The following is an 8,353-nucleotide window of genomic DNA, read 5'->3' as shown; positions in this document are numbered from 1 at the left end:
TGGTGTTATTTCCATGTCCAGTCTATGGAGCTGCTCTAAATCCCATCTCATTGGGCCATCCTTGCCTGCTTTACTGTCATTACACCAGCCCAGATGCTACGTTATTCCCCCCATCCCAATTCCAACACACACACATGAAACCAGTGCCAACAAAACAGCTGCCCAGTCAGAATATCATCTCACTTTATTAATCCTTTTATTAGTTTTCACCCCATATGATCACAATTCCATAGATTCCCAATTTGCTGGGAAGAGGCAGAGGGAAGGAGGGGGGAATAACGTAGCGTCTTTTCCCCCTTTTCTTTAGCACTGCACTGATGCATCACACGTCAGGGTCTCTTGCCAAAAGCCTCCTCTTTCTGCAGGGAAAAGCTGCTGGGAAGGAAGTTTTGCTCCGAGCTCTAATCCCAGATTTCTTCAGGCTTCCCACGGCTCCTCCTGTGCTGGAGCACAAGAGAGAGCGCGTCCTCCAGGCTATCCCAGCACACCGGTCTGGTGCTCACCCAGCCTTGCACATCTATGGCACAGTGATGGAAACTGCCTTTAACAAGAGGAAATCACCTGCAGGGATTGCAAAAGGAAATGTCCCATAAGGTGGAAGGAGCCCACAACTAAAGCCAAAATGCAACCTTACACCTAGGGGAGGATGTAACTGCTGGAACACTGTGGGCAAATCACATGGAGACTCCACTGAAGGCACAGAACCTCAAGGGACAGTGACTTCAGGCCATTAGGGCCTGGACATAGGGCAAGGAGAAAGGACGTACCTTCGGCCATCACCTCAAAGGGGCATCCCAGTCACAACAGCACAAGCCCAGGGCTCAGCACCAGCACCTGTGGCCAGTTTGGGGCTCCCCGGGCTTGTTTTCTCCCTGGGCCTCGATTGGTTGGTGTGAAAAATGGGGATGCCAACAGCCCTCCAACAGTGGCAATCTCTGCATTCACAGCACCTTCATACACAGCCCAGCCCCAAGCGCCTCTCATCTCTGATGCGAGCTTGAGGTGTACACAGAATAACCTGGCTCTGGCACAGACTTGGACAGCACAAAGGTGAAAAGTGAATTTCACAAATCCAGACCACATGAATTAATCAACTGCTGAAGCCCCTGCTAAATTGAATGGGCTCATTGCCCTGCAACCAAGCACACAGCTGGAACAGCTACAAAACACTGCTCATCTGTCCCACATCCCCTCCTCACCAGTGAATTCTTCCATCCCCTTTTTCCTTCCCATATCAATGCCTTCCACAATAACAAGGGCTCCTGCCCACTGCCCACACTCAGTTGGTACTCTTGACTTCAGTCACCTCAGTGAGCATCTCCCCCCAGGACCACAGCCCCATCACACTCTGCCAGAAGCTCTCATTGACACTTGGCTCTTTCATTATTACCTTTAAAGATTCAATCACTTCCACCTCAAGGGAAGCACTCTGGGAACTGCCAAGGCCCAGAGGACACATTCATGTGCCCCATCAATGCTGCTTTAGGGTTACAGGCACCTCAACCCAGCTGACTCTCCCTCACCACACTGCCCCACCACAGCATCCATCCATTGCCATCACTTTCCACTTGGTTATTCCCTTTCATCTTTGCAAACCTGATCATGGCATTTAAATATTGCTGTGAAATTTCAAGTTCTGGAAGGAATTTTAAGGGGTTTTAAGTTCTTTTCTCTTTTTAAAGGGAGGGGGAAGAACAAGAAAGTGCTAATTTCCTTCCCCATTGCCTCCATTCATTCCTCTGTTCTCAACAACATTGGTTTTACACTCACCAGCCTGACTACTCCACAAGAAAGGTGTATTCCTTCCTATTACATTCTAGCTCCCCCTCATGGTGTGACTCCAACCCTGACGTGCTCAGTAAAACCCCAAGTCATTTAAAGGTTAGGGAAGAGCATAATCCTCCATGTTCCCCTGGAAACAGCATTACACAAACTGCTAGAACCAGAGTAGAGGAAGCCTCCAAACACAGAGCATCAAACCCAAACCCACACAACAATCAGCCACCAAACACCATTCCTCACCTTGTTTGCACCATCCCTAAAAGCAGATGGCATCAGCCCTTTGCTTGCTCATGAGCACTCCCTCCATCCATTTGCCTCCTCCCAACTCAGCCTCCAGCTGAACCAGCACAAAACATGTCCCTGACCAACACAACCCTTACAGCCTGCACTGGCCACTGAACCCCCAGCAAAAGGAAGGTGGACAGGGAGCTGCCACACTTCACATCAGGGGTTACCAGCTCCTGCAAGGGTTAGAAATGTTCTTCCCAGGCTGACAGAAACCCCTTCCTTAACCAAAGAGAGCAATGACACCTCCTTCAGAACAAGCTTGAAGAACTCAAAGTCATTTCCAAGTCACCAAGCACCCATCTCCCTTGCTTCAGCTCACACCACTACAGGACTTCTTCCTGCTCTCCTTCTACCACACACATCCAAGCACCAGTAAACACCAGCAAAGACCTTTACATCTCCCATCATATTCCCAATACACCCAGATCTTTCTCCAGAAGCTTTTCCAGTTAATAAAATAGTCCCAGACAAATTCTGCTTGTTATATAGACAGAGCCAGCCTTGCTTGGGATCTCTCCCAGACACACTTCAGCAGCAGCATAAGGAACAGCATCCTTTGCAGACAGAGCTGAGGCTGATACGAACACAGGCATTTTCTAGAGAGAAACGTGCCTCAGATCTCTCACCAATATGTCCATTCAGAGCTAAACCACAATTTCTCAGCTGCTTCTGGGTAATACATGGGGGTAACTTGGAACTAAAGCCATTTTACACTTACGGATGATGTGTAAAAGCATAGAGGTGTCACTTACTGTCAGACGATCCCATTTCTGGTACATAGGGAGGGGATGGAAGGTATTCATCCCAGCAGTCTTCCCTGGATTGCCTCTGGTCTTGCTCTGGAGGATCACGTGCAGACAGGAGCAGCATCAAGGCTGAGGGAACACAAACAAGCATTGACAACATTAGCCCAGCAAAAGCCTTGCTGGAGTGGTATAAACCTATTTGCAGGTACAATTCAGCATCACCAAAGCTCTTGGAAGCATCAGGGAGTGCAACAAGAGGGAAAGGCTCTTTTGGACAGACACGAACCTCTCAGGCCCAGCAGCAGGGATCATTCATATGTAACTCAACTACACTCAACAGGATGCAGCTTCTGTAAAACCCCAACTGTGCAGACACAGGGAACAGATTGCCCAGCACACACAGAAAGTCCATCAGGATCCTCCAACAATTCCTCAGCCAAAACCCACTCCCATCTCTTGGACAATCCACAACATCCACCAGCTTCCAGGCTGCATCCAGACCGGCCTTCTTGCCTGCTGCACATCCTGAAGCAGGATTTGCCCTTAAGCTTTTGTTAGCTTCCCAAATAGCATCGCAACCCTCCCTTTGAGAACAGCAGTGCCAATACAGCTTCCTCCCTCAGCCAGCAGACACCACAAAGGGAAAGCAGGAAAGGCATTTAGGGGTGGGATGCTGCGAACCACGAGATATGAGAAGAAGCTCCTGCAGAATATATGGAGGAAGGGAGGGATGTGAATGCCAGTAATGCCCAACTGCAGCAAGCACCTTCTCTGCCTCCAGTACCTTTCATTACAAGCACTGCAGCCTCCAACAGGCATCTCCCTGATGCTTGCACCAGCAGGGACCCTGCAGGCCCTGCAGATGACCCAGCAGCTCCGTGCCTCAGTTTCCCCTCTCACAGACACAGCAAGGGGGCTCTGGGTAGGCTGAGATCAGGTGTGGGTAGGAGCTCATCAGCCCTCGGGCCCAGGCACTTGTTTCTACAGCACCTGGGGACCCCAGGAGTCATTCTCTTTGCTCTGGGCTATCCCAGCCTCGGGCAGCAGCTGAGGGAGAGCAGAGGAGGCACAGGACCCATGGAAAGGGCTCAGGCTCAGCTCCTCTACAGACTCACTGGGAAGCTCTGATCTTGTTCTCTGTCTGATCTGGGCTTCTTTCTCCTTCCTTGTAAATGGTGACAGTGACAGCAGCCACGCACATGCAATGCTTTGAAACATAACATCACTGTTAGACACACCTCATGTTATTGCTGCATGCTGTAAACAAGGCACAGTCCAAAGACCATACAGACTACTTACAGTAGAGGTCAAGCAAAAGGGGTTTGGGGGCCAGCAGTCAGTGCGGAGAGCAAACACCACAGGCACAGAGTCCAATGTCATTGTTTTAGAGTCCTCCATGTTTCAGTGCAAGGAACAGGGATCACTCAGCAAAGCAAAAAGCATCTCTCAACAAAGACACAGCGAGCATTTGGTCATGGCCTGGTGCCAATGCAAGCATCAACCACAGGCAGCACAAGCAGGCTCTAAAACATAGCAAGCAACTTCTCTAAAGCACAGAGCCTGCTGGCCACCCATAGCACAGGGCACAGACAAACCCTGCTCCCAAAGGGGCACCATCACCGGGTACCCTCAGGACTCAGTAGCAATTCAGAGGTTCAAGACCTTCAGCAAAGAGACAACTTTCTTCCTGCATCCCACTGTAAGGGCAGCAGGCAAATTCCTTCCCCTTCTCCCTACCTCCTTTCCCTGCCAGGCTGTTGTTCCAAGTCCTCAAGGAAGAGGGCAGCGCTAAACTCTGCCTCAAAGCACACAGAAGGCTCAAGGCAGCAGGTGCAGAAGTCAAGGAGAAGCCCATGGACATCAGACGCCAGCACCCCAGCAAAACCAGACCTGCTTCTTCCCAAAGCAAAGCCAAACTCATCCTTCCCATCTCAGGAAAACACGATGCAATGAACCCAGCTCCTGCACACCTTCCTCTGCAAGCACAGCCCTCCCAGGACAATCAACAGAACCTGCTGGTGCTGCCGAGGGTAACCAAGCCCACCTGGGAGCACACTGCTCCCACTCACCTCACTGCTCACGCTGGACCTGAAGCCAGCACCAACAACCCAGTGGGTTCATGAGGACCCAATGCAAACACCAACTCCTGCACACGGGGCCCTCCGGAACGGTGCCCGCAGCATCCGAGTCCATCTCCGTACGGCCGCACTGAGCGCTCTCAGGGCCCCAGAACCCGCTCCCTGTGTGCGAACGGAGCCGCCGGGGCCGCCCCGGCTCCCACCGCCCGCCCGCGGCATCCGCAGCCGCTGCTCCCGTGCCCGCCCGCGCCTCTCTCCTCTCCCTTCCCCCCTGCAGCCGCAGCCCCAGCGCCGGTTCCAGCCGGTTCCCCCCGCACCGCTCCTCCCTTCCCGGTTAACGCCGCCTGCGGCTCCGGCAGAGCCTTCTCCCCGGGACACAGAACGGCCTCAGCGGCAGCCGGAGCCCGGTGCAGCCGGGGCTGGGGTTCAGCGGCAGAAGGCAGGAGCCGCTCTGTGCCTGAGCCCCGGCACCAGCCCAGGGAGGGCTCATGCGGAGACTTCCATGCACGGGGCTCTGGGTCTAAGCTCGGAACCTGCTTTGGGCAGCTCGGGCTCTCTCTGAGCCCCGCAACTGACCCCGTGAGCCGGGCTCCAGACTCCCACACGTGGGGCTTGGTCTCCATTGCCGAGCCCCAAACCCGGTTTTAGTGACCCCGGGTCCAGCCCCCAGCCCCCGGTCCCTGGTTCTGACCCCGAACCGGCCCCGCTTGGTTTCCAGACTCCAACGCTCAGGACTCCCTTGCCCAGCCCTGAGCGCGGCCCCAGCCCAGGCTCAGCCCTCGGGCTCCGCTCCCAGCACTCGACCGCCGGAGCCCGGGGCCCCTCCCCGGTGTCGGTCCCGGCTCTGCGGAGCAGCAGCGCCCGCTGGAGCCGCCGGGAGCTCTCGGGAAGGGGCCGGGGATGGCTCCGGGACACGGAGAACCGGATGCACCAGGACCCCACAACTCACCGCAACGGAGGAGCCGCCGGAGCCACGCCCCGGCTTACCCGGTGCTCGCCTTTTTACAGGTGGCGCGTTGTCACCCCGTGACCCCGCCCACAACCAACATACCCCGCCCCCTAATTAGCCAGGCCCCGCCCCTCTCGGCGATGCCGCCCGGGTCCTATCGCCCGCCTGCTCCTCCCCTGACCGCGGCGTCCCCACAGCCCCATCATCCGCAGCCGCCACCCCCGTACCCATCTGAGCCTCTGATCTCTCCCTCCTGCTTCCTCCCGGGCACAACACCCGGAGCTTGGGGAAAGCTCCTTGTGCACAAAAGTCCAGACCCTGCTCCTGGCCATACAGGAACATACAAAGGCCACTTACTATAACCTGGTGTGGAGACAGTTCTCACAGGAGAATGGATATTTGGTACATGAACTCTGAATAACTCCGAGGGATACAGCAAGGCCGTGGGAGGCCTGAGGAAGCCTAAGCAAGCAAGATAAGAAGAAGCTGTAATTCACTGAGTGATGAGAACTGTGGACTGTTGGCAAGCGTTCGAGGTCAAGTTCTCACACCTGTGCTTAACCAATTCTATGTTAGTCACTAAGGGTCTTCAAGACAAGTATCCAATCATGATATGCCAGATTACTGTAGGTGTGTGTAAGCAATAGTATATAAGGAGTTAATGCTTTGCAATAAAGGGCTTCTTGTCTGATCATATTGGTCTCTGACTGAGTCCTTTCCGCGGCAGACCCTCATCTCTATAATAAAAGAGTATTCTCAAGTTCTTGATGCTAAGAAAGATTTTGGTGTATTTTAATGCCAGGAGTGTTTAAGAAAATGTTTATGAGTGCATCAGATCTAGGGCCAGGTGAGGCTGAGAGCTTCCAGCAGGGCTGTGGTTTGGTTTCTAATGCACTGCCTTTACAGTTCTGGGACCTGCTTTTAAAACACTCCCATCACAGGATAAAACTTGTCTTGGAGGACTACAAGGAGATCTTTGAGGCTTTGCCATTCCCAGACAAGCAGAGGTGAGCAGAACCCCTCGGTGCAGCACCAGCAGTGCGTGGAGGTGGCATCTCCGCTCCTCTCCCTGCCACCAGTTCGGTCAGAGCTGGGTTTGCCAGAGCTTCCAGCACATGCACTGTGGCTGCACTTCCACTTCTGCTGCATTGGATGTGGGTCTGTGCTGGCCAGCGTGTGAGGTCCGAGGGGTGCAAGAGCCCTTCCTGCTCAAGGAGAACGGGGTTAGGGGTTTCTTTATGGTGAGTTATGGTAATCTGAGGGTCTGGGCTGATCACTTCATGGAGGAAGGGGAACAATGCAGTGAGTGAAAGAACCTGACAAGAATTGCAGGGATCCAGTGCCCCCTTCCCACCAGGGCCTGGGGCAGGGGCTGACTCTGCAGCATAAAGGACATGTTGGCAGTGGTGGTGCAGACGTGTTGGTGTCCTGGCTCCTGGAGGGGAATAGGCCTGTGTTGAAAGGGCTGATCAGGTCACAGACTATGTTAGATGGTCCTAATGACCATCTCTGCTCTAGTAGTGCATCAGTTGGAGCTTCTGACCTACCAAATGCCACAGCTGGATGTTGTTTCCATCTGTTGGTATTTCATGGTATCAGATATTCACCACCTTGTCAGTCTGTTGTCCTTGTTCCCCTGCCTCTAATATGTAACTTGCCAGTGCTGCTTTCTCCCCCATGTGTCCCAGAATTACCGATATCTTTGATACCATCCCCATGACTGTCGCTGGTGTGGTGGGTTACCTGGAGTCATCTTCTCCATATCAAACCTTTATGAAGAGTGACCCTGAAGCCGCGAAATCCCTTCTCCAAGAGGCAGAAAAGAGGTAAGAAACCTCTGAGCTGAGCTCTGAGGCAGAAGCTGTTCCCTGTGAGGGTGCTGAGGCGCTGGCACAGGGTGCCCAGAGAAGCTGTGGCTGCCCCATCCCTGGCAGTGCTCAAGGCCAGGTTGGACACAGGGGCTTGGAGCAGCTGCTCCAGTGGAAGGGGTCCCTGCCTGTGGCAGGGGTTGGAGCTGGGTAAGGTTTAAGGTCCCTTCCAGCACAAACCAGTCTGGTTCATCTCTGGCTGTGGGTGTCACACTATGTCAGGTGGGAGATGGCTGAGCAGAATGAGACTCTTCTTCTGCTTTATTTCAGGATGCTGGAGGTGATGGGAGTTTCTTCTCGTGAGACCCCAGTGGAGCTCTGGGTGAGGCACGTCTGTGTGCTGGGATGCAAGGCACAGTGAGAGGAAGCCTGTCCCCTGAAGCTGTGCTGCAAGGAAGGAAGGCAACAGTGGGTTATCTCCTAATAGCCCACTTGGTGCCACTCTTATTCCTTGGGAAGATTAATCTGGGGGCTTAAGGTTTGGATGTGTGGGAAGCAGACAAGGGCTTATGGCAGCTCTTGGGCTCCTGTCCAGCTTGGTCCTCGCAGTCTCCCAGGGCTACATGGGCAGGGTCCTGTTCCAGACTGGTGCTTGGGCTGCACGTGCAGATGAGAATCACAGGAACAGCTGAGAAACTTCTG

The 8,353-nt window shown here is 53.8% G+C and overlaps 1 long non-coding RNA gene across 1 annotated transcript; it reads left to right on the top strand.

Moving 5' to 3' along the window:
- Positions 1–6,730: 6,730 nt before the first annotated feature.
- Positions 6,731–8,090, top strand: LOC117438801 (uncharacterized). Its single transcript, XR_004551036.1, has 3 exons — positions 6,731–6,850; positions 7,532–7,669; positions 7,982–8,090. It is a non-coding gene; the product is annotated as an uncharacterized lncRNA (long non-coding RNA).
- Positions 8,091–8,353: the final 263 nt, after the last annotated feature.

This window comes from Melopsittacus undulatus, unplaced genomic scaffold (assembly GCF_012275295.1).
Source record: "Melopsittacus undulatus isolate bMelUnd1 unplaced genomic scaffold, bMelUnd1.mat.Z mat_scaffold_618_arrow_ctg1, whole genome shotgun sequence".
Taxonomy (NCBI): Eukaryota; Metazoa; Chordata; class Aves; order Psittaciformes; family Psittaculidae; genus Melopsittacus; species Melopsittacus undulatus.
This window is presented reverse-complemented; position numbering and strand designations above follow the sequence as displayed.